The sequence below is a fragment of the Nicotiana tabacum genome, chromosome 1, assembly GCF_000715075.1.
Source record: "Nicotiana tabacum cultivar K326 chromosome 1, ASM71507v2, whole genome shotgun sequence".
NCBI lineage: Eukaryota > Viridiplantae > Streptophyta > Magnoliopsida > Solanales > Solanaceae > Nicotiana > Nicotiana tabacum.
In genome coordinates this window covers 206,341,486-206,369,205 of record NC_134080.1, presented here as the reverse complement: position 1 = coordinate 206,369,205, position 27,720 = coordinate 206,341,486, and positions in this window count along the sequence as shown.

The following is a 27,720-nucleotide window of genomic DNA, read 5'->3' as shown; positions in this document are numbered from 1 at the left end:
GATGAAGCTTATGAGGAAATTAGTAAAGAATTCAGTCATTTTGAAGAAAAACCCAAACCTAACCTAAACAACACAGAAACAGTTAATCTAGGGGACCAAGATAATGCGTGGGAAACTAAAATAAGTGTTCATCTGGAGCCACAACTCAAGGAGGAGATAATTAAAGTATTGCATGAGTACAAAGATGTATTTGCATGGTCATATGATGATATGCCGGGTCTAAGCACCGATTTGGTGGTTCATAAATTGCCCACTGATCCGACACTTTCCCCTGTCAAGCAGAAGTTGAGAAAGTTCAAAACGGACATAAGTGTGAAGATCAAAGAAGAGATTACCAAGCAGTTTGAGGCAAAGGTCATTCAGGTTACACGGTACCCTACTTGGTTAGCTAATGTCGTGCCTGTGACGAAGAAAGATGGCAAGACTAGGGTGTGCGTCGATTATCGAGACCTTAACAAGGCAAGTCCAAAAGATAATTTCCCATTGCCCAACATCCATATACTGATCGACAATTGTTCCAAACATGATATTGGCTCTTTTGTGGATTGTTACGCGGGCTATCATCAGATTCTAATGGTCGAGGGAGATGCAGAAAAGACGGCATTCATCACGCCATGGGGAACATATTGTTATCGGGTCATGCCGTTTGGTTTGAAAAATGCTGGGGCAACTTATATGAGGGCTATGACAACCATTTTCCATTATATGATACACAAGGAAATCAAGGTATATGTGGATGATGTGATCGTGAAGTCTAGACAGCAATCCGACCATGTCAGAGATTTGAGAAAGTTCTTTCAAAGGCTTCGCAGGTATAATCTTAAGCTCAATCCTGCAAAATGTGCTTTCGGGGTGCCATCTGGGAAGTTGTTGGGGTTTATAGTCAGCCGGCGGGGTATTGAATTAGACCCGTCAAAGATCAAAGCCATTCAGGAGTTGCCACCTCCAAGAAACAAAACCGAGGTGATGAGTTTGTTGGGAAGATTGAACTATATCAGCAGGTTCATTGCTCAGCTCACGGCAACTTGTGAACCAATTTTCAAGTTGTTGAAGAAAGATGTCGCGGTCAAATGGACTGACGAATGTCAGGAGGCTTTTGATAAGATAAAGGGGTATTTGTCAAACCCACCCGTGTTGGTCCCGCCAGAACCAGGAGGCCTTTGATTCTATATCTGACAGTTGTGGACAGTTCATTCGGCTGTGTACTGGGGCAGCACGATGTTACGGGCAGAAAGGAGCAGGCTATCTACTATCTCAGCAAGAAGTTCACATCTTACGAGGTTAAGTATACTCATCTGGAAAGGACATGTTGCGCCCTAACTTGGGTGGCACAGAAGTTGAAACATTATTTGTCATCTTACACTACTTACCTTATATCTCGCTTGGACCCATTGAAGTATATTTTTCAGAAACCCATGCCCACAGGAAGGCTTGCAAAGTGGCAGATCTTGCTTACCGAGTTGACATTATCTATGTGACATGGACCGCCATGAAAGCACAGGCATTAGCCGATCATTTGGCTGAGAACCCCGTCGATGAAGATTATGAGCCTTTGAAAACCTATTTCCCTGATGAAGAGGTGATGCACATTGATGAATTGGAACAAGCTGAGAAGTCGGGATGGAAACTTTTCTTTGATGGGGCTACAAATATGAAAGGCGTGGGAATAGGAGCGGTACTTATTTCGGAAACCGGTCAACATTACCCTGTTACGGCTCGGCTTCATTTCTACTGTACAAACAACATGGCAGAATATGAGGCATGTATATTGGGATTGAGATTAGCTGTGGATATGGGTGTACGGGAAGTCTTGGTCATGAGTGACTCGGACTTACTAGTACACCAGATTCAAGGAGAATGGGAAACACGAGATTTGAAGCTTATACCATATCGGCAGTGTCTGCATGAGCTTTGCCAGCGTTTTCAGGCCATAGAATTCAGGCACATTCCAAGGATTCATAATGAGGTTGCTGACGTGTTGGCTACTTTGGCGTCAATGTTGCACCATCCAGATAAAGCTTATGTTGATCCATTGCAGATTCAGGTCCGTGATCAGCATGCTTACTGTAATGTGATAGAAGAGGAAATTGATGGAGAGCCGTGGTTCCATGATATCAAAGAGTACATTAGAACGGGAGTATATCTGATACAGGCCACCGGTGATCAGAAAAGAACTATTCGGCGATTGGCAAGCGAGTTTTTCCTTAGTGGAGGAGTGATGTACAAAAGAACTCCAGATCTCGGGTTGTTGAGATGTATAGATGCAAGGCAGGCCACAACTATCATGACTGAGGTACATTCCGGAGTTTGTGGACCGCATATGAGTGGGTATGTGCTAGCAAAAAAGATTCTCCGAGCGGGTTATTATTGGCTCACAATGGAGCGGGATTGTATCAGTTTTGTGCGTAAGTGTCATCAATGCCAAGTACATGGAGATTTGATTTATTCTCCACCATCAGAATTACATACGATATCCGCACCATGGCCTTTTGTTGCATGGGGCATGGATGTTATTGGGCCAATTGATCCAGCAGCATCAAATGGGCACAGGTTTATTTTGGTAGCTATATATTATTTTACCAAATGGGTGGAAGCTAAGACGTTCAAGTCTGTGACTAAAAAAGTTGTAGTCGACTTCGTGCACTCAAATATCATCTGTCGGTTTGGGATTCCAAAGGTAATCATCACAGATAATGGGGCTAATCTTAATAGTCATTTGATGAAGGAGACGTGTGAGCAGTTTAAGATTACACATCGGCATTCTACTCCATACCGTCCCAAGGCAAATGGTGCGGTTGAAGCAGCCAATAAGAATATAAAGAAAATACTCCGGAAGATGGTTGAAGGATCTAGACAGTTGCACGAGAAATTGCCTTTTGCATTGTTAGGATATCGTACCACCGTTCGTACCTCGGTGGGGGCGACACCTTACTCATTGGTATATGGTACCGAGGTAGTAATACCTGCAGAAGTGGAAATCCCATCTCTGTGAATCATTGCAGAGGCTGAGATCGATGATGATGAATGGGTGAAAAGCCGTCTTGAGCAGTTGAGTTTGATTGACGAGAAGAGATTGGCATCGGTGTGTCATGGCCAACTGTACCAACGAAGAATGGCAAGATCATACAACAAGAAAGTACGTCCAAGGAAATTCGAAGTCGGGCAATTAGTACTGAGGCGGATTTTGCCTCATTGGGCTGAGGCAAAAGGAAAGTTTGCCCCAAACTGGCAGGGACCATTTGTAATAACCAGAGTGTTGTCTAACAGAGCATTGTATTTGACAGATGTGGAAGGAAAATGTATAGAAATGGCCATCAATTCTGATGCGGTCAAGAGATATTATGTATGATTTCTTTATTTTCTGAATGTATTTGTTTGTATTTGGCATATCTTAAAGATAAAATGATGAAGGCGTTTTGTCCTACTATCCAAACACTATTATTCCTTGTTATCCTCTTTGAGCCTTACTTATTTTTCATACCCCTCTTTCGGAATCAACGGCACTATCAGGGAAAACAGGTGCCGAACATAAAAGAAAGAAGAGAAAAACAAAAACAAAAACAAAGGAAAATAAAAACAAAGGAAAGGAAAAGAAAGAAAAGAAAAGAAAAGAAGAAAAGGAAAGAAAGAAAAGCAAAAGAAGGAAAGAAGAGAAAAACAAAGGAAAAGGAAAAGAAAGAAAAGGAAAAGGAAAAAGAAAGAGAAATAAAAGAAAAGAAAATAAAAAAAGGAAAGAAAGAAAAGCAAAAGAAGGAAAGAAGAGAAAAACAAAGGAAAAGGAAAAGAAAGAAAAGGAAAAGGAAAAAGAAAGAGAAAGAAAAGGAAAAGGAAAAAGAAAGAGAAAGAAAAGGAAAGAAAGAAAAACACAACAACAAAAGTTAAATACAGTGAATTACGTTTGACTTGATCCCGAAAGGGTACGTAGACAGCCTTACTCCGAGGTTCAGTCATACCAAAATAGAAATCCAAAAATCCCCAAGCAAGAAACTGGGGCAAAAGTTGTGATTTTTGTGAAAATTGGATTCCGAAAGTTGTAATTTAAACCCATTTGAATTGTTTTGAGCCTTTTATACCTTTCTTTCTAACCCAATCCAAAAGCCTACATTACGGTCCAAAGAAAGACCTTTTGATCAATTTCTAAGAAATGCCAGGTCGAGCAGGTAGCGGTAATTCGTATTAGTGGCAACACTCTGGTTCGAGCAACAAAGAACGAAAGTAAAAATGAGAGAGTCTTATTGGTGAAAACCCTCGCGGGCACCTTGAAGCGAAAGTGTGTCGGAAAATGTTTGAATGGCAAAGGGTATGGCGATTGAAAGCCGGTTATTTGGACAGATTGGGCCAATCAATTCAAAGTGCATGTCATAACCATTGGTACCAGCTGTCTCGCTCAGATAAGTTTCTTTTCCTTCTCTTTTTGAAATAACCATCTGGTTTTGGATTCTTCTTATCCTTGACTCAAAAATCATCGCATTTCATTTTCTTTTGAGGGTTTTATCTAGTTGAGATGTTTCAGTGCTAGTCTTGGTCAATGCAAGCAGAAAAGATTTCAAATCTCACTACCGGTTTCTAGAATTGTAAAGCACAACGTGGTCAGAGCATGTCAAAAACAACTTGATGTCAAGTGGAACACAGGGAATTAACGGAAGTTTCATCGGTGAAATGATTGGGGAATATCGTGGGAAAGGCAAAAACTTAAACAAAAGGTCAGAAAATGAAATAACAGCATGGGTGTAAAACATTTAGGTCGCCGGATGTGGGGAAATTTAAAAGTTGGTCAGAAAGCCAGGCGGTTCAGGGACAGTGCGTGGAAGGCAGTCAACACAAAGCAAGGCAGTGGAAGGATTTTTCAGCAAGAAGGCCATCAACTAACCACCATTTTAAACTGACGAAATTTTCTTTGATTGTAACAGGGACAGAAAGTTAGCCGTTGAAAAGGAATTCTCCAAGAAGGAAAACAAGCAGTAATCAGGTTTGATCGCAAAGTGCGGTTTGATTAAATACGAGATAATCTTGAAGTGCATAAGGGGAATGGAATTTGATTGCAAAGTTGGCATGATTAGAATAAGTGCAAGTTGTCAGGACCTTCCTGGATAATAGGACGTAGTTCATATACCCGGAAGTCAGGAGTCCGCCTGGAATATAGAGACATACCATTCAGATTTTTAAAGCAATCAGGAGCCCGCCTGAAGAACGGAGGAGCCCGCCTGGATAATAGAGGAGTAGTTTCAATTCTAAGTTCAACAGTCAGGAGCCCGCCTGGAAAATGGAGGTGTTAAATATGTTTAGCAGTCGAAATCAAGAGCCCGCCTAGAGAACAGAGGTGATATAATTCAATTTTAGTTTTCAATCAATCTCTTTGTTTATTTTGAAGACAGGAGCCCGCCTGGATAATAGAGGAGTAGTTTCAATTCTAAGTTCAACAGTCAGGAGCCCGTCTGGAAAATGGAGGTGTTAAATATGTTTAGCAGTCGAAATCAGGAGCCCGCCTGGAGAACAGAGGTGATATAATTCAATTTTAGTTTTCAATCAATCTCTTTGTTTATTTTGAAGACAGGAGCCCGCCTGAAGAATAGAGGCATGCAATTCAAGTTTCGGAGGTCAGGAATCCGCCTGGAGAATAGAGTTTTCGTTGTTGTGTTTGTGTTGTGAAGTCAGGAGCCCGCCTGGATAACAGAGGAATACATACGGTTCAAGTTTCAGAAGTTGGGAGTCCGCTTAAGGGAATATCAACATGAATTTTATCGAGAAAGAACAAGACAACAAGGCAACAAGGAAATAAAAGAGCAAGTTTGAAGAATTTAGATAGGATTTTTATAATTCATAGAGCATAGTTGGTTTAGCTTCTTTTATCTTTGACATGGTGTAATAAGGGAGGTCAGCAAGCAGTAACAACAGCAAGCGTAGTACAGTCATAGTTCCTGGTAGTCCCAGCTACCAGACATTCCCGAACTACACTGACCTGATTCCTATTTAGCCCAGGATATGTAGACAACCTCCGAAGCAGGATGCGGTCAAACTTTTCAAAAATGCTTCACACGGAATTTTCAAACGGGCAAAAATCGCTCGTATTTGCTCACTTATCTTTGCCCGAAAATCCTTCATGTTTCCGAGCAAAGAGGGGCAGCTGTGAGCACGTGATTTTTGCCCTAAATATGATTATTCCCAAAATCCCAAACAAAATAATTTTCCTTTATTTTTTACAATTTTCGTGCATTTTGGTGTCATTTTCTGATAATTGTTGCATTCTATTTGCGCATGTTAATTTTATAAAGTACAAAAATATGCAGTTTTGCGTTTAGGTTGTAGTATCAATTAAGGGTTAATTGTTTTAAAAAAAAACATGAAAAAAAATTTAATTAATTATTAGTTCACTTTTGCATTTTAATGATTTTTATTGTGAATTTGTCATGAAATAGCTTTTGAACAATTTTAGTAATTAATTAGTCTTTGTTTTGAAATAACTAGGATTTCATGTTAGTTTTTACATTTCCATAAAAATTAAAAAAAAACTATAAAAATTGTAAAAGTGAGAAAAAAAAACAAAAAGGAAATAAGAATAGAAATTGGGTCTTATTAAAAGACCCAAATTTGGGCCAAATCAGAAGAATTTTTCAGGCCCAAACGCCTTAAACCATTGCAAATCAGCCCCAGCCCAAGTCCCCAACCCGGTCCATTCCTTCTTCTAATCGAAACGACGTCGTTTCGTGGGCTCCGAATCAGGACCGCTGGATCTCATCAATCTAACGGTCCGGAACTAACGAGGTTCTTCATTTAAAAAGGTCTGAAAGCAACCACCCCAGACCATCGTCTTCCTCACCCCACCCCTCCTCTCAAACACTAATCTGCGCCGCCCCTAAACCCCTCGCCGGCGGTGAACGTTGCCTACGTCGTTCACCCCCAGATTAACACCACAGATCCTCCTCACTCTCCTCTTTCCATTGCACCCACTGGTTCTCCTCGAATAAGGCCGGAGCTCGTCGAATCTTCGATTGAAGTTTCCGGTCAAATCGAAGGTTCATCCAAATCAGCCCAAAATCACACCACACAACCCACGTCCCTCCCTCAACACCAATCCATGTTTATTTTCCTTCAAATCATTGTGAAACGGTTCGAATCTTAGATCTGAGAATTTCTGGCCAAAACCCTAAAACCAAATCTTTGTGATTTCGAACCGTAGTATCCTTAACCATGTGTTCTCTTGTAAGAACACATGGTTAGGGATGTTACGCGTCAAAAATCTGAAAGGATTCAGACGTTTCTGATTGGCCGGAGTTCCTTGTGCCTCTGTGAGTTTTTACTGTTTCCTTTTACTCGCATGTTTGAAGTTGTATTTACAGTTTTTGTTTTGTTAATTTTTCTGTTAATTTTATGATTTATTTGTATTAGTTTAAGTTCTGCCAATGGTTGATTAGTTCTGAGTTGATATTTGTTTGAATGATTATGAGTTTATGGGTTAGGAATTAGTGTCAGTTCATTTAATGTTGATCATGTTGGTTTAAGCTTTGCTTTGATCGAGTATAGTTTCTGGGCTCCCTTAGCTTGACTGAGTTGGTATAATTGAACAATTGGGTTGGTTAGTTTAATTAGTTGATTGTTGAGTACTAATTAACCAATTTCAGTTAGTTTTAGATTAAATTAGGGGATTAGTTATAGCTGTTAAGGATGAGGTTAGGATCAGTAAATTAGAGAAGCTTTCAGGGGTAGTCTGGGTATGGAAAAGGGTAGTTCTGATAGGAATAGTAATTTCAAAGCATGTGGAAGGGCAGTATAGGTATTGTATGGGTAGAGGAATACCCTAGGGCCTTCTAGAATGGGGTACAAGTGTAGATTTTAATAATTGTAATGCATTTACTTGTTTAGCAAGTTAAGAATAGAGGGACCAAATTGAAAATAGAGAGGGGACTGATTAGAAAATCAAAATCTGATCTATTCTCTTTGGGGGTTGCCTATAAAAGGGCATGAAATGCCTTGGAAAAGGGGTTCTTCTTCGGTTTCTGCCTTCAACTCTGAGTTTCAATTTCAGTTCTCTTCCCTGCTTTCAAATTCAGCTGGCATTTTAATTCCAAGTTATTCAGAAAACAAAACATCAGAAATGGAGAAATCCAAAACAATTTTACAGTTTCATTACTAGTTTTGGATTTCAGCTGGGTTTGGGTCTAGCAGAATTGCAGGAATATTTAGATTCAGCTGTGAAGGCTAGGAGTGTATCTCAAGTGTGGGTTGAGTTGGTCTGTGGAGTCTGTTGGTATTTCTGGTTTTCAAAAGCAGTTCCTGGCAGATTCTGTGGTGTATATTGTTGAGTTTGTTGCTTGTTGTTGTTCAAAGTAGCTGACTCCTTTCTTTTTCTCTATTTACATTCCAATTTCCAGGTACTTGTTCTGTAGCTCTCAAGTATATGGAAGTGAAGTAAATATGTTGTTTAAAGTTGATCTCTAAACTCCTCATGTTTGTGCTTGATTTAATGTATAAAACAGCTAGCTTACTCAATATTTCATGACATTTGTGTACTAGACTACTCCTGGATTGTATAAATTGGACTGATGAACTGTTAAGCATGAGTTTGTTCATTTTAATTATTAAGTGGGTACTTGGGTATTTAGATTCATGTATGTAGTCAAAACTGTGGACTGTTTAGACTGTGCATTTCATGCTTATGTAATCGTAGTTTTCAGTTGTGTTTAAATTTCACATGTTTGTTGAATTTAAATTTGCAAAGTTGTAATTGATTTGGAGTTCAATACCCGTGACTGCTTTTAATTTTGGTTTAATATGAATTGTACATTCAATAGCTTCGTATTGGGCCAGTTTTGGGCCTGGCATATTAATAGGTAGCCCAGATTTTTGGTTAAGTGATAAATTGGATTGGGGCATAGGTGCATTAAGGCTTAAGAATTTAATTAAATCAAAAGGTTCCCCAAGGATTCGATCCCTGGGCTATACAACTGCTGTCAACTAGTTACAAGTTTGGCCTGCGTTAGGCCCAATGCGTAGAGCTCTAGGAGTCTGCGCCTGCAGCATGTGCAATGGCATGATTTGGACCTTATGGGCTTAGAGCCCATTTTTCTCAGCGTTTCTTCCTGGATGTTCAAATTCAAATTCAACAAAATATTGGCCTTAACCAATTAGAATCCTTAAGTGATTAATAGCATAATTATTTCACTGTTTAGATTTGGAAAGGTTGTTTAGTGAATTTCACCACCCTCCTCAAACTAACAATACGTTAGAATCTTTAGGCGCGATTTTAATTAAAGTAACTTCTTAAAACTCGGGTGCGCATTGATGCGACCCAAATCCAAATCTCGACGAAGTCAAAACGTGTTGACAACCACGGGCGCATTGATTGTGACGTGGATCAAAATGCGTTTTCACAGCGTCACAATTCTGCTAAAATAAATAATAATATAAGCGATTCAAAATTAAATAAAAGGCACATGAGCTAGCATGTATTAAAATCAGATAAAATCAAATACAACGGTTAAGCGACCGTGCTAAAACCACGGAACCCGGGAATGCCTAACACCTTCTCCCGGGTTAACAGAATTCCTTACTCGGATTTCTGGTTCGCGGACTGTTAACAGAGTCATATTTTTCCTCGGTTCGGGATGCAACCGGTGACTTGGGACACCATTAATCTCCCAAGTGGCGACTCTGAATAATTAATAATCAAATCCCGTTCTGATTGTCCTTTAATTGGAAAAACTCCTTTACGCCCCTCTTCCGGGGGTGTAGGTAGTGAAAAGGAGGTGTGACACCAACTTTTACTTTTAACCGCTTATTATTTAAATTTTAAAAGAAAGTTGAACGTCGTTTGAACTGTGTTTTTGGATCACGTCACATGAAATGCACCCGCAATCCTAGACACACTTTATTCAACGTTTTGGGATTTGATTTGGGTCACATGAAATGCACACCCGAGTTTAGGAAATTAATTTTATTAAAATCGCACCTAAAGTGGCTAACGCATTATTATCTTTTGGGAGGGCCGTAAAATTCGTTAAACGGCCCATCCCGAATTTCTAAATATTTTTGGTAAGCATCGAATGAGGGCCCCGCAATTTGTACATTTTATTCGGCGAGGCTCGTCTCAACATTTTTATTTAAAGGTCCACCTTAAAGTAAACTATGATTTTCTATATTATTTGTCTCTAAAATAAAGAAAATTCTAATCAATTAATATTATAAAACTCAGATTTCTAGTTCAAGTCCGGGTCCAAACAAAAGGAAGAACCTTTTAGTTTGATCCCGCTACCTAACTCAAAGCCAAAATTTAAATTGCGTTCTAACTAAGAGGTATAACCTTCAATTCAAGTCCAGCTTAATGGGCCAACTCAAATGGCGTACAGACCTTACCGCCTATTCCTTGTAAGGAGATTAACTGGACCCAGACGTGAACCATAGACAAGCCCAAACGGTGGTGGTGTCCGAATAATATTGAACCCAAGTCGTGACAAAGGGATGCCAAATTTGATTCAGAAAGAACGAATATGCACTGAAGTGTCTTCAAATTACTCCAGGTGTTATTAATGAAACATTGATCACTTAAAATCCAGTGTGATACCAGATTATCTTACCAAATTCACTAGGTGACAAACGAATTGCAAATACTGATTTTACGGCACAAAATGGACTAATTAATTTTTGAATTTACTTTCTACATTACCAAATCAGCGTTCAATTGCAGGCCCAATTCAAAACGATTCTTTGTTCAAATCACTACTACTAGGCTAGTACTCAAGCAATTTAGTATTTCAAACTAGTTGGATTGTGTAATTGAATCAAATGAGACACATACCTCTTTGAGCTTATTTTTTTTCGATCACTGGAAACTAATCAATGCTTAAAAGCTTTCATTACAACTAAAATTAACCACTAACAATTGAGAACTAATCATTATTCACTAACACATTGCAATATGCTATTCAACCTGACGTTATAAATTCACAAATTGAATCAAAAGGGAGTGACAATAGTAACAACTAGCTAAGCAGCATTTTTAGAACTTTTAATTCCTTAAAGTTATCTAAGGCTTGAAAACATAAACACAACACTAGTAATTCGAACGAACAAATGATCCTGAAGCTCGTTAACTGACCATCATGTGTGTATCATTCAGGTAGGTGAAATTCAAACTACACTTCAATTATTATGTACACATATATGCACAGTCCAGTCAACCTAATTAATAAGCCTATTATTACACATTCCAGTTCAGTTCAATCACGCAGCCTAAATGTAGCTGCAATGTCCAGCTATAAATCACAAATGGATCTATTTAATCATAGTGAAAATAACATATCCAAAGTAGAGAATAGATTTCCGGTATATTTCATGATGTCAACAGTAGGAGGATACATCAAAGCCAGCTCAAATGTGTACCTGAGTTCGAAAATGCAAGGAGAAATAGGAAGGTCAGCAACAATAGACACAACAACAGCAAATAGCAGTCCAGAGATCTTTAAAAACCCAAGCCAATGCGATAAATCTAACCACAATAAACTTCAAACAACCAGCAATAATCCAGCAACACAACACATTCAATGATTAACACCAAAACCAACTCGAGTAAACCAAAACAGGACACGACTGATTCCAAATGTTCCTTGACTTCAAATATCGAGCAGAAATTAAGAGAATTCCAGCTACTTTCTGGTCTTAAGTGGACCAAACAGTTAAATTAAACTGAAAGTAATCTAGCTAAGCAATGAAACAGTAGATTTTTTTGGATTTTTGAGTCTTGTTGTTTTTTTTTTTGGTTTTTTTGCAATTTGAATTTGTACTTCAGATCTGAAAATCAAAGAGAGGGAGTTTTGGGAGGAATTTTTAGCTCCCCAAAAAAAGGACCCCTCACACAAGGCATTGGGCTTCCTTTTATAGGCACAATCAAGGGGGTCTCAAATTTGTATTTGCGAAGCAGCCCCCATTTTATTTCTGTTTAAACCCTTATTTCTACTGAAATGCCCCTTTACACCCACACCTAGAAGATTCTAGGGAATTCTTAGCTAGATTCCATACCCTGAATTACCCCACCTACCCTCAACTTATCCCCAAAATTGCTAAAGTAGAACAGCTATATCCAAACAAATCCTAGGGTCTGAACTTTCCATTAGGAAAATGGAATCCTAATTACCATTATCCAATTATCGACTAAACAACATTAAAAAACCAAAATAAGTACCAAGCTACACTAATTCAACTAATAACAAAATGAAAAATCTAGGGAGAAATCTACAGTGGCATCAATTAACTAAAATGAACCATTAATCCTAAAATATTGAATTAACTAAACAAGCTTAAAATCCAATCAAGCAACTTAAATCGACTGACTCATGTTTTGGTCGACAGATGAAGCAAAAGAATTAAAAGAAGAAAGGATGAAAATAAAAACAAAAGAATCAATTAAACCAGATAGGCATGCAAACTTAACAAACAAGAACAAAAAATAAAAATAAAAATAAATATAAAGATAAAGAAAAGAAGAAACTCACTGACAATTCATGGATTTAACTCGGCCAATTTCTAGTGGTATTTGAACCTTGTTGGCTATGAATTCTTCATGAGAGAGGCTTAATGACCATGTAATATTAGCTTGGTAGCTTTTCCGAGAGATTAGGGTTTCCGGCCAACTTTGAATTAAGATTCGAGCCATTTAACTGATATTTGAGGACAACTGGTTGTGGATTTGGGTTAAGGGAGTTGAAGAGATTCGACGGTGTGAATTTGGTCAGATTTGGACCACTTTGTGACTTGGCCGGAAAAACTTTAAACGGATATTCGAAAGGTTTGGCGTCGATTCGAGGGAAATCAATGGCATGGTTGGAAAGAGGGGAACGAGGAGATTTATGGGTGTATTTCTGGTGGCCGTTGGCGTAGGTGGCGTTCGCCGGTGGCGGTGACTCCGGCGGTGTTACAGAAGAGATACGAGGAAGACAGACTTGGTTTTTTTAGGGTTAAGACCAGATTTAGGACAATTATATTAAAATGGGGAAGAGGGTTCCTGGCCGTCGGATCAAAAGAATTTAATGGCCAGGATTTACTGTCTCCCAAACGACGTTGTTTTGAGGATTAATGAATTGGACCGGGTGGGAAGGGCTTGGACTGGGTCGAATTATATTGGGCATTTGGGCCTAAATTAATTCAAATGTAACAACCCACTTTCATTTCCATATTATGTATTTTTATTTTATTTTTCTTTCCAATTGTTTTCTTTTTCTCTTTTCTTGTTTTGTATTTATTTTCTTTTCATTGTTGTATTTTTATACTTTTCTTTTCTGATTTTGCAAGAAATTAAAAGAAAGTCCTAATATGTTTCAAAGTCAAACTAATTAACTCCTAAAATTATTTAAAAACTATTTCGTGACGAATTCCCAATTAAAACAATTAAAAAGTGAACTATTTTTGTTATTTTCCTCATATTTTATTCTAAAATAAATTAACCCCTAATTAATACTAAAATATGAAATTAAGTCCTAGATGCAAATACATATTTTTTTTTGTATTTTTCGCACGAATTAAAATGCAACAATTACCAAAAAATGCCACAAAATTCACAAAAATTGTAAAATAACAAAGAAATTGTTTTGTTTGAATTTTGGGAATAACTCATGTATAGGGCAAAAATCACGTACTCACAGCTGCCTCTCTTTGCTCGTAAACACGAAGAGTTTTCGTGCAAAGATATGTGAGCGAAAACGAGCGATTTTTGCCCGTTTGAATATTCCGTGTGAAACATTTTTGAAAGAGTTGACCGCACCCTGCTTCAGAGGTTGCCTACATATCCCGGGCTAAACAGGAATCAGGTCAGTGTAGTTCAGAAGTGTCTGGTAGCTGAGACTACCAGGAGCTGTGATTTCACTGCGATTGCTGCTGCCACTGCCTGCTGACCTCCCTTATTACACCATGTCAAAACAAAAGAAGCTAAACTTAAGCTATGATCTAAGAATTACAAGAAATCCTATCTAAGCTCTTCAAACTTGTTCTTGTACTTCCTTGTTGCCTTGTTGTCTTGTGTTTTCTTGGTAAAATCCCTTGTTGCCATTGCAAACTACAAACTGAGGTGTTGTTCCTTTCTTCACATTGCTGAACTTGAATGTATTCCCTTGTTGTACGGGTGGGCTCCCGACTTCAAAGCTCGAAATGGATTCTCCTATTCTCCAGGCGGACTCCTGACTCAGTTCTCCAGGCGGGCTGATAATTGCGATTTCTGCATGTTTTTTATACCCATTCTTACCTGAGCTTTGTGCATTTATTGCCATATAATAGTCCCAAAATGCTTACAAATTACACTTGATTGCAGGTTTGAGCGACAAGATGACAAATACTAAATATCGGCTCAAAAAGGAGTGAAATTTGCCAAGTGTCAAGAGACAACTGAAAGGGGGGATCAAAAGGCCCTGCACGGTCCGCACTGTTTTGTCACGCGGCCGCGCAGGAGAGTTCAGAAGCTGGGCATATCCAAGTTCAACCTGCGCGGACCGCACTATTTTGCCACGTGGCCGCGCAGGAAAGTTCAGAGGCCATGATGTTTTTAAGATAAGCTACGCGGTCTGCACCCAGTTCTTACTCGGTCCGCGCCCAGTTCCAACGCGGTCCGCATCCCTTTTTTGTGCGGTCCGCGTGGATGAAGTTCATGTGGCCGCACGTCACTTTTGTGCGGTCCGCGCCCCCCAGTACCAGATGCAAGTAATGAAGACCCAGAGCCCTACGCGGCCGTGAGTCATTTGTGGGTGGTCCGCGCCAGACCCTCAGGGGTATTTTTGTCCAGTTTTTCCTGTGAAGTATAAATAGAACATTTTACTTTTTAGCAGAAAGGGAGGGAAGACGGTTCGAGAGCAGAGAGCAGCTGAACTCGTGTTACCCTATTATCAGCCTATTTTGAGCCATTTCTTCTAGTTTTAAAGTGGAATCAAGTAGATTAACATTGTAGTTAACCATTATGTCAATTTCATCTATTATTTCTTTGATTTTTGTTACTACTATGTCTAGCTAAACCCATTAGCTAGGGTTGTGGCTTAACCCTAGTATGGGAAATTGATGGGTGTGATTGTTTAGTGCATGAATGATGTTGGGTGTTTGCTATTTGGATTAATCTTAAGTTTTCACTAAGATTTGGTGGTTGCAAACACTAAGTCTAGCTTAGTGGGTCTTGACTCTTCTTGAGAAAGAGAGTCTATGACCTCAAGATTAACTCCAACACGGAATCGGGATGGACCCATGAGAATGGTAGTCCCAATTAACGGGTTAAACCTCGAGAGAGTAATTACCCAACTTGAACCATAAGTTGCTTGGGCAAATTAGCCTACCCATTTGGTCTCGAGAGAGTCAATTGGACAAAATCACTCTCTCTACCGAGAGGTGTGAGAGTGGGTGTAAAAGGTGCAACGGTTATAGCATAAGCCCCATATTCGTCATTCTTGCATTAGGAATTTCTACCCGTTAGTGGACCACCTAGGTAAATGCTGCATCCCTAGTGCTTTTATCTATCTTGCATACAATTTAGAATCATAATTTTAGCATAACCTAGTTTTACAACTGTAGTTGATAAATTGTAGCTCTTAAACAAAAGAAAACCAAAAATGTTAGAAGATCAATTATGAGCTAAAACACTATCCTAGACCATACAAATACTCGACTCCAATTTGAAGTTCCCTGTGGAAAATCGACCCCGATATCGCTATTGGGTAAAAGTATTAGCTCCCACTCATCCTTAGGTTGAGTCTGCTGCGATCACTTTTTGGCGCCGTTGCTGGGGAACTTTACGGTGTTGACTATCTGTGTAGCTAGTATTGTGTTTTGCTTCTCTTTCCTTCTTATTTACTAATTTTGTGTGATGATCAATCAGGTACCATGGCTCTTAATGCAAATGACCCTCTCGGCAATGTGATAGCGGGGGAGGAGGTAGAAGATCTAGAACAAGATGAGGTCTTACCTCAACTTCCACGGTGAGGCCGGAATGTCAATATAAATGCAAATAAGAACAACAACATTCCAGACCCTCCTCCACAACTGCCGAGAGTGGCTCCCAGAGTTCTACCAAATCAAGGATACGCCAGTGCTATTGTTCCTCCCCGAATCCGGTCGGGGAACTTTCAAATCACAAATGTTATGCTGACCTTACTCGAGCAACGAGGTTATTTCACGGGTGCCTCCGATCAAAATGCCTACAAGCACTTGAAGGGGTTCGTGGATACTTGTTGGGGTAGCAAGTAGACAAACGTATCCGAGGACGCGTTGAGATTGAGGCTTTTCCCGTTCTCTCTTCGGGGTAAAGCATTGGATTGGTTAGAAAGGCTCCCCAATCATTCTATCACAACATGGGATGAATTGGCGGACAAATTTATTGCCAAGTTCTTCTTTCCAAGTCATATGGCGGCTCTTCAGGATGAAATTCTAGCTTTCAAGCAGGAGCTAACAGAACCTTTGCATAAAATATGGGAAAGATATAGAACAATGGTGAAAGAGTGCCCTAATAACGACATGACCGAGGCTATGATTCAACAAACTTTTCATCGGGGCATTAACACCACAAATCAATGTATTGTGAACCAATTGGCCGGAGGGAATTTTATGAAACTTTCTTACCAAGAGGCATGTGATGTACTTGATGAAATGGCCGACACCTCTTTGGCATGGCAAAGCCGAGCAAACGTGCCACAAGGTGACCCCACGGTCATCCATTTGCACAAGGAATTGCACGATCATGGCCAAGCGATAGACGAACTTACAACAACTATGAATCAATTAGCAAAGGCACAATAAGTCCAAAACCCGCGCCAAGTCAATGCAATGGAAGGTGTTTCTATGTTGAAAAGGAGGCAAAGAGGACAACAACCTCAAGGTAATTGTGAACAATATGACAACAACAATGATGGTGGTGGGTATTCAAATGAAGGTTTTGATGACCAAAGTGAGGAAGTCCAATATATCAACAACTACCAAGGGAATAGAGGCAACCAAGGGAATCAGCAATGGAGACCCCAAGGTAATTGGGGCAATCAACAAGGCGGCAATTGGAATTACAATAACAATCAAGGAGGCAATTAGGGGAACAATAATTCTGGGAATCAAGGAAACTGGAGCGGGAACAACAATTGGAACAACAACAATGGTGGTCAAGGTAATAGGGGGCAAGGCTATCAAAGGCCCCCAATGTATCAACAGCCCAATAACCCGCCTCTGTTCCAATCTCAGGGGTCGAGTTCGTCGAGCAATGACATAAGTCGAATAGAGAGCATGTTCGAACAAATGATGAAAAAAGTCAAGATTCCGAGGCCCAATTAGCTTCGCATAACACATCTATCAGGAACTTGGAAGTGCAATTAGGCCAAATCTCTCAATCTTTAAATACTCGCCCAAAGGGTTCTCTACCAAGTGACACGGTAGTAAACCCCAAGGGAGGGCACAACAATCATGTGATGGCAGTGACAACACGAAGTGGAAGAGGCGGTGATGTGCATGCCTCAAGAGATAACCGAGCTCCGGTAAATGAAGATGAGTTGCAAAATGATGAGATCCCGTTGGTAGTTGAGGATGTTGTCGAACCAAGTGAAAATGATGATGGGAGAATTGCAATTGATGAGGGTGAGGATGAGACTCAAGAGGTCGTGAACCCGTCTAGGGAACATGTCATTGATATGCCCGAACCGGAGGTGCCAAAAGCCAAGGCACCCTTGCCTAGACCTCCTCCGCCCTACCCTCAACGGTTGGCCAAGCAAAAGGGTGACAACCAATTTAAGAAATTTATTGAAATGATGAAGAGTTTGACTATCAATGTGCCTTTGGTGGAGGCACTCGAGCAAATGCCGGGATACACAAAGTTCATGAAAGATTTGGTTACAAAAAAAAGATCAATGGAATGTGAGACAATCAAGATGACCCATCAAGTGAGCGCAATTGTGCATTCTATGGCCCCAAAACTTGAGGATCCCGGCGCATTCACTATCCCATGTACCATTGGAAGTGCCGACTTTGCAAAAGCCCTTTGCGACTTGGGGGCAAGTATCAATTTAATGCCATATTCGGTCTTCAAGACCTTGGGAATCGGACAACCTCGTCCAACCTCTATGAGGCTTCAGATGGCGGACCGATCAATGAAGCGACCTTTGGGAATTATTGATGATGTCCTTGTTAGTGTTGATAAGTTCATATTGATGTTGGGTGTTTGCTATTTGGATTAATCTTAAGTTTTCACTAAGATTTGGTGGTTGCAAACACTAAGTCTAGCTTAGTGGATCTTGACTCTTCTTGAGAAAGAGAGTCTATGACCTCAAGATTAACTCCAACAAGGAATCGGGATGGACCCATGAGAATGGTAGTCCCAATTAACGGGTTAAACCTCGAGAGAGTAATTACCCAACTTGAATCATAAGTTGCTTGGGCAAATTAGCCTACCCATTTGGTCTCGAGAGAGTCAATTGGACAAAATCACTCTCTCTACCGAGAGGTGTGAGAGTGGGTGTAAAAGGTGCAACGGTTATAACATAAGCCCCATATTCATCATTCTTGCATTAGGAATTTCTACCCGTTAGTGGACCACCTAGGTAAATGCTGCATCCCTAGTGCTTTTATCTATCTTGCATACAATTTAGAATCATAATTTTAGCATAACCTAGTTTTACAACTGTAGTTGATAAATTGTAGCTCTTAAACAAAAAAACCAAAAATGTTAGAAGATCAATTATGAGCTAAAACACTATCCTAGACCATACAAATACTCGACTCCAATTTGAAGTTCCCTGTGGAAAATCGACCTCGATATCGCTATTGGGTAAAAGTATTAGCGCCCACTCATCCTTAGGTTGAGTCTGCTGCGATCACGGGCTCCTAACTTCAAGATAGACAAAACGAAGAATTTTGAAAACCAAAATTTAAATTGTACTCCCTTGTTCTCCAGGCGGGCTCCTGACTGCTGCGCTTGAAAGTATTCCCTGCTCTCCAGGCGGGCTCCTGACTGCTAACTTGAAATGTATTCCCTGCTCTCCAGGCGGGCTCCTGACTGCTAACTTGAAATGTATTCCCTACTCTCCAGGCGGTCTCCTGACTGCTGCATTTGAAGGTATTCCCTGCTCTCCAGGAGGGCTCCTGACTTTTTGGTGACTGCCATTCTCCACAGAGAGTTCCTCTGAAACAAACAAACTTTTCTACCCCTGTTTTAATCAAAGAAAATTTGTCAGTTCAAAAATGGTGGTTAGTTGGTGGCATTCTTGCTGGAAATCTTTCTGCTGCATTGTTTTGTTCCGACTGGCCTCCCGAACTGGCCCTGAACCGCTTTGACTTTCTGACTGACCTTCGAACCCCCTGACCTTTGACGAACCGAGTGTTCTATACTCATGCTATTGTTTTGCCCCTGACCCTTTTATCCAAACCTTTGCGTCTCCCATGACATTACCAAGCCATTCCACCGATGAAACTTCCGGTGATTCCTTGTAACCCCCTCTCACATCACGTTATCCTTAGTACACTCTGACTACGTTGTGCTTTGCAAATGTGGAAGCCGGTAGTGAGCTTTGACTTGCTTTGAACAAGACTGACATTAAAACATCTTAGACAAACAAACCCAACAGAAAATGAAATGCAATGACTTTGCGGGTTAAGGATAAGGAGAATCCAAAACCAGATGACTGCTACAAAAGGAAAAGGGAAAGAAACTTATCTGACCGGAAGAGCTGGTACCAATGGTCATGACATGCATTTCGGACTAATCGGCCCAATCTGCCCAACTAACCAGCTCTTGGTCGCCACACTTTGTTGCCCCAGAATTTCCATCACTTGATTACTTTACCTTTAATCTTGTTCATCCTGCGGTGCCTTGAAAGATTTTCACTAGCATACCTCTTTCATTCGTTCATCTCTCAAACTCACTTTCGCCTTACGGTGCCCGTGAGGGTTTTCACCAATAAGACTCTCTCATTTTAATTTCTCTCAACTCCCATCGCCTTACGGCGCCCGTGAGGGTTTTCACCAATAAGACTCTCTCATTTTAATTTCTCCCCTTGCTTGTACCAGAATGTTGCCCCTGACGGGAATTACTTTTACCTGCTTGACTTGACATTTCCCAAAGACTAATCAGAAGGTCTTTCTTTGGACCGTAATGTGGGCTTTGGACGGGGTTAGAAAGAAAGGGTATGAAAGGCCCAAAACAATTTCAAAATGGGTTAAAATTACAACTTTCGGAATCCAATTTCTTTCACAACAACCACAACTTCTGCCCCACTTTCTTGCTTGGGGACTTTTGGATTTTTATCTTGGTATGACTGAACCTCAGTGAGGCTACCTACGTACCCTTGCGGGATCAAGTCAAACGTAGTTCACTGCGTTGTTGTGTTTTTTCTTTTCTGCTCTTCTTTTCCTTTCTTTTTTTCATTTTCTTTTCTTTTTCCTTTCTTTTCTTTCTTCTTTTCACTTCCAATTTTCTTCTTCTTTTCTTTTCCTTCTTTTGTTCCTTTCTTTTCACTTTTTTTTTCATTTTCTTTTCTTCCGCACTCTCGTTTCTTAATGGTGCCATTGATTTCGAAAGAGGGATATGAAAGAGAATAAATAAGGCTCAAAGGGGATGACAAGGGGTAAAGTGTTTAGATAGCAGAACAAAATGCCTTCGTCATTTCAATTTTTAAAATATGCCAAATACAAACAAGTACAATCAAAATAAAGAAATCATACATAGTATCTCTTGACCGGATCGGAATTGATGGCCATTTCTACACATTTTCCTTCCACATCTGTCAGATATAATGCACCATTAGACAACACTCTGGTTACGACGAATGATCCCTACCAATTTGGAGCAAACTTTCCTTTTGATTCGGCCCAATGAGGCAAAATACATCTCAACACTAACTGTCCCACCTCAAACTTCCTCGGACGCACTTTCTTGTTGTACGCTCTTGCCATTCTTTGTTGGTACAGCTGACCATGGCACACGGATGTCAATCTCTTCTCGTCAATCAGACTCAACTGCTCAAGGCGGCTTTTCACCCATTCATCATCATCGATCTCAGCCTCCACAATGATTCGAAGAGATGGGATTTCCACTTCTGCGGGTATCACTGCTTCCGTGCCATACACCAAAGAGTAAGGAGTTGTCCCCACCGAAGTACGAACAGTGGTGCGGTATCCCAACAATGCAAAAGGCAGCTTTTCATGCCACTGTCTAGATCCTTCCACCATTTTTCGGAGTATTTTCTTTATATTCTTATTGGCCGCGTCAACCGCACCATTTGCCTTAGGGTGGTATGGAGTAGAATGACGATGAGTAATCTTAAACTGCTCACATGTCTCCTTCATCAAATGACTGTTGAGATTAGCTCCATTGTCTATAATGATCACTTTGGGTATTCCAAACTGACAGATAATGTTTGAATGCACAAAGTCCACTACAACTTTCTTGGTCACGGACTTGAATGTTTTAGCCTCCACCCACTTGGTAAAATAATCTATAGCCACCAAAATGAACCTGTGCGCATTTGACGCTGCTGGCTCGATTGGCCCGATAACATCCATGCCCCATGTAACAAAAGGCCATGGTGCGGACATCGTGTGTAATTCCGAGGGTGGAGAATGAATCAAATCTCCATGCACCTAACACTGATGACATTTTCGTACATAGCTGATGCAATCCCGCTCCATCGTGAGCCAATAATAACCTGCTCGGAGAATCTTCTTTGCTAAAACATACCCGCTCATATGAGGTCCACAAACTCCGGCATGTACCTCAGTCATGATAGATGTGGCCTGTCTCGCATCAATGCATCTTAACAACCCGAGGTTTGGAGTTCTTTTGTACAACACTCCTCCACTAAGGAAAACCCCGCTTGCCAACCGTCGAATTGTTCGTTTCTGATCACCTGTGGCCTGTATCGGATACACACCCATTCTGATATATTCCTTGATGTCATGAAACCACGGCTCACCATCAAGTTCCTCTTCCACCATATTACAATAAGTGTGCTGATCGCGGACTTGAATATGCAAAGGGTCCACGTAAGCCTTATCCGGATGGTGTAACATCGACGCCAGAGTAGCCAACACATCAGCCACTTCATTATGAATCCTTGGAATGTGCTTGAATTCTATTGACTGAAACCGTTGACAAAGCTCATGCAAACATTGTCGGTACGGTATAAGCTTTAAGTCCCGTGTTTCCCATTTTCCTTGAATTTGGTGTACCAGTAGATCCGAGTCACCCATAACCAAAACTTCCTGGACACCCATATCTATAGCTAATCTCAACCCCAAGATACATGCCTCATATTCTGCCATGTTGTTTGTACAATAGAAACGCAGCTGAGCTGTAACAGGGTAATGTTGCCCTGTTTCAGAAATAAGTATTGCTCCTATTCCCACGCCTTTCATGTTTGCAGCCCCATCAAAGAAATGTTACCATCCTGGTTTCTCAACTTGTTCCAACTCTTCAACATGCATAACCTCTTCATCAGGGAAATAAGTCTTCAAAGGTTCATAATCTTTATCAACCGGATTCTCGGCCAGATGGTCCGCCAAGGCTTGTGCTTTCATCGCCGTCCGAGTCACGTAGACAATGTCAAACTCTGTGAGCAGGATCTTCCACTTTGCAAACCTCCCTGTGGGCATAGGCTTCTGAAATATATACTTTAACGGATCCAAACGAGATATGAGGTAAGTAGTGCAAGATGACAAGTAGTGTTTCAGCTTCTGTGCCACCCAAGTTAGGGCGCAACATGTCCTTTCAAGATGAGTATACTTAACCTCGTAGGGTGTGAACTTTTTACTGAGGTAATAGATGGCCTGCTCCTTCCTTCCAGTGATATCATGTTGACCCAACACACAGCCGAACGAATTGTCCAATACCGTTAAATATAGAATCAAAGGTCGCACTGGTTCTGGCGGAACCAACACGAGTGGATTTGACAAATACCCCTTTATCTTATCAAACGCCTCCTGACATTCGTTTGTCCACTTGACCGTAACATCTTTCTTTAACAGCTTAAAGATAGGCTCACAAGTTGTCGTGAGCTGGGTGATGAACCTGCTGATATAATTCAATCTTCCCAACAAACTCATCACCTCGTTCTTGTTCCTCGGAGGTGGCAATTCATGGATGGCCTTGATTTTTGATGGATCCAGTTCAATACCCCGGCGGCTGACTACGAACCCCAACAACTTTCCAGACGGCACCCCGAACGCGCATTTTGCAAGATTAAGCTTGAGATTGTACCTGCGAAGCCTTTGGAAGAACTTTCTCAGATCCCTGACATGGTCAGATTGCTGTCTAGACTTTACAATCACATCGTCCACATACACCTCGATTTCCTTGTGTATCATATCATGGAATATTGTTGTCATTGCCCTCATATAAGTTGCCCCAGCATTTTTCAAACCAAACGGCATGACCCGATAACAGTATGTTCCCCATGGCGTGATGAATGCCGTCTTTTTTGCATCTTCCTCGTCCATTAAAATCTGATGATAACCCGCATAACAATCCACAAAAGAACCAATCTCATGTTTGGCACAAATATCAATCAATATGTGAATGCTCGGTAGCGGAAAATTGTCTTTTGGACTTGCCTTGTTAAGATCCCGATAATCGACGCACACCCTGGTCTTGCCATCTTTCTTCAGCACAGGCACAACATTAGCTAACCAGGTGGGATACCGTGTGACCCGAATGACATTCGCATTGAACTGCTTGGTAATCTCTTCTTTGATCTTTACACTTATGTCCGTTTTGAACTTTCTCAGCTTCTGCTTGACAGGGGGGAATGCCGGGTCAGTGGGTAATTTGTGAACCACTAAATCAGTACTTAGCCCCGGCATATCATCATACGACCATGCAAAAATATCCGTGTACTCGAACAATGCTTTGATTATCCCCTCCTTGAGCTGTGGCTCCAGATGAACACTTATTTTAGTTTCACGAACATTGTCTTGGTCCCCTAGATTAACTGTTTCTGTGTCATTTAGTTTAGGTTTGAGTTTTTCTTCAAAGTGACTTAATTCTTTACTAACTTCCTCATAGGCCTCGTCATCATCATATTCCACTTCATCATCACACTCGATTTCTTGCACTATTATTTTTGAGTTAGATTATCTTTTAAAACTGGGCCAAAGATTCCCCATGCATGTCATGTCATCGATATCAGCATAAAAAGAACTGTACAGAAAAGAAAAGAAAGAAAAAAAAATGGAAACAGAATTAGGAATTAAGAAAGAAAAGGAATTGCATTTCATTGAATGTAAAAATAACAGAGTTTTAACTCATCCAAACGGACGAAACATAGTAACTGAATTACAAACCCTGGAATAATCCAGGTGAACAAAAGGAAAACAAAACCCACTACTGCGACTTCCTCCGAGATGGAAGAGGAGTGGCTTCCCAATTGTTGACATTAGCACGTGGCCCGATGTACTGTATATCTGCTTTGCTCGACCCTTCCCCGGCCTCAACCATGTTCACCTCAGCAAATACCCTCTCAAGCCCTTTCTCCAAGTTCCCATCCGCACCTATCAGTGGACCAGATACCTTTGCCAATAATTGCTTCCCGATACTTGGCCTGACGAAGGACTTGGATAGACGTGGAATTGGTTTGGGAAGAACCCAGACTCTTTTCTTCATCTTGCGGGATCGTCTCACATCCGCCGCCATAGGCTTTAACCCCAGCCCAAAGGTATCCAGTTTCTTGGGAAAATAAACTGGCTGAATAATACCTTGCAAATCAGCACCCAACCCTTTGCCTGATACAAACCCGTTTTTCAACATTTCAGAGGCTACCATGACAGTTGCAGCCGTTATTCTGGGGACTGGGACCCTTTTCCCTTCAGGAACCTTTTTCTACCGAGATTGTGTCGAACACCTGGTAAACCCACGGCCCCTTATCATCATCAGTCTCTATGAAGGGTATGATGGCCTCACTTACAGTGCTCATGTTGTCTTCCCAATGTACTACGATCTCTTGTCTATCCCACTCGAATTTGACCATCTTATGTAGTGAAGAAGGCACCGCTTTGGCAGCGTGGATCCATGGTCGCCCCAACAGAAGATTATAAGACATTGCCACGTCTAACACCTGAAACTCCATGGTGAACTCGACCCGGCCAATTGTCAATTCAAGTATGATGTCACCCACTGTGTCTGTACCACCACCATCAAACCCTCGAACGCAGATGATATTCTTATGAATTCTGTCATCATCAACCTTCAACTTGTTCAATGTAGACAAAGGACAGATATTGGCACTGCACCCATTATCAATCAGTACTCGAGTGACTACCGAATCTTCACAATTCACGGTCAAATAAAGAGCTTTATTATGTTTTGTACCCTCCACGGGCAATTCATCATCAGAAAATGTCACTCTGTTTACCTCAAAGATTTTGTTCGCGATTTTCTCCAAATGATTCACTGAAATTTTATCGGAGACATGAGCTTCGTTCAATATCTTCATCAGAGCCCGGCGATGTTCATCTGAGTGGATAAGCAGTGAAAGCAACGAGATTTGGGCTGGTGTTTTCCTTAGCTGCTCAACAATAGAATAATCTTGCACTTTCATCTTTTTTAAAAACTCTTCTACCTCTTCCTCCGTAATAGCTTTCTTAACTGGCACCGGATTTTCCTTGGGAGCCCTAGCCTTTCTCAACTCTTCGGGGGCAAAACAACGTCCCGAGCGAGTTAAACCTTGTGTTTCACCGAATTCCTCTTTGATTTCCTTCCCCTTGTAGGTCACAACTACCTGCTCATACTTCCATGGAATGGCTTTACTGTCAATTACTGGTAACTGGGTTACTGGCTTTATGACAACTGGTTCTATGTGATCCCCTTTCACGACTACCGCAGGTGTGCTTGATACTCCCCGAACCACTACCTTGACCGGCTCTGGTTTCTTCGCAACGATGGACGATCCTTTCCCCATTACCACAACTGGCTTGTTGTCTATACTTTTCAACTAAACCGCTGGTTTCACACTAGCAGACTTTTCATTCACTTTGGCTTCGCTAGAACGGATCATCATGACCGTCTGTGAGGGCTTCTTAAGATCTGCTCCCTTATGTATCAGTTCAATCATGTTGGCCACATGATGCATTGGCAATGAGTTCTGGTTGATATTGGGTGCCTCCGGGGCCTGAACCTCGATCCTGTTTGTGTCAATAAGCTCTTGCACAACAGTTTTCAATCTCCAACATTTCTCAGTATCATGTCCGGGAGCCCCTGAACAATACTCACAGCTCACTGAATGGTCTAGATTTCTAGGAAGGGAATTTGGCATTTTGGCCTCAATCGGGTTCAACAGGACTAACTACCTCAATTTGTGGAAAAGAGTGGTATAGGATTCTCCCAGCGGAGTGAATGTTTTCTGTTTTTGTATTCTCTCATTTCTGAAGGCTTGGTTTGGGCGGAAACCGGATCCTGGCCTATAAGCCCTCGGGTATGGATATGTGTTTTATGGAGCTGGGTATGTGTTTTGAGGAGCCGACGCACGCCATTGCGCGTGAACTGGAGGCTGGGTATAAGTTTGGGCATGGTGGACGGAAAAGTGTGGCTCTAGTGGTGGATAATAGTGTTGAGGGGGCCATATGGGGTATACAGATAATTTGGGTGGTGGGGTCTGGGTTGGTTGTAATAGGGTGAAGGGCTTCTAGACCTGGACCATGCTCCGGATTCGACAGTTGCAACCTCTTCTTTCTTCTTCTTCCCAAGCACACCCCCAGTGCCGTTTTGAATGGCTTGGGTGGTTGCTTTGATTGCTGAATAACTCATGATATTATTGGATTTGAGTCCCTCCTCAACCATGCCTCCCATTTTCACGACTTCATTAAAGGACTTGCCCACTGCTGACACCAAATGACCAAAATAGGTAGGCTCCAAAGCCTGCAAGAAATAATCAACCATTTCACTCTCTTTCATCAGGGGGTCAACCCTCGCCGCTTGCTCTCTCCAACGGAACCCATATTCTTGAAATCTCTCACCGGGCTTCTTCTCGATCTTTGTCAATGACAGTCGATCTAGGATGATTTCAAGATTATATTGGAACTGACAGGCAAAGGCTTGGGCCAGGTCATCCCAGGTGTACCACCTACTATGATCTTGTTTAGTGTACCATTCCAACGCCGATCCGCTCAAACTTTGGCTGAAATATGCCATCAGCAATTCATCTCTCCCTCCTGCTTCTCTCATCTTGCTACAGAATCCCCTTAAATGTGCTACTGGGTCGCAATGCCCGTCGTACAAATCAAACTTAGGCATCTTGAACCCGGCCGGTAACTGAACATCTGGGAACAGACATAAATCTTTATAGGCCAAGCTTACTTGGCCCCCTAACCCCCTCATGTCTCGGAACGATTGCTCCAGGCTTTTGACCTTTCTGATCATCTCCTCCTGCTCAGGGTTTTTGGGCGGCTTCTCGGTGCCTGCCATGAGATCAAGATGAGGGGTAAAAGAGTAGGGTTCTGGAACTTTGAAGGTAGGCTCAGGAGGATAATACTGGTTGTTGTGTGTCTGGAACAAAGGTTCACTGGGGGATCAGTGTAGGGTAGCAGGCAGAGGGCCACAAAAACGGGAGTGATTGGTGGAGGAGGGTATGAGACTTGTTTGGATGGAGGAGCCTATGATGTATGAGAAATGGTGCCTTGGCATTGTTGGTAGAGGGGAAATAATGGAGATGAATTCACAGTGGGTGGCTCCTGAGGCTGAGCCAATGGTGGGATATAAGCGAAGTTAGTGGGATAAACTAGCGGTGAATGCCCCTTCGC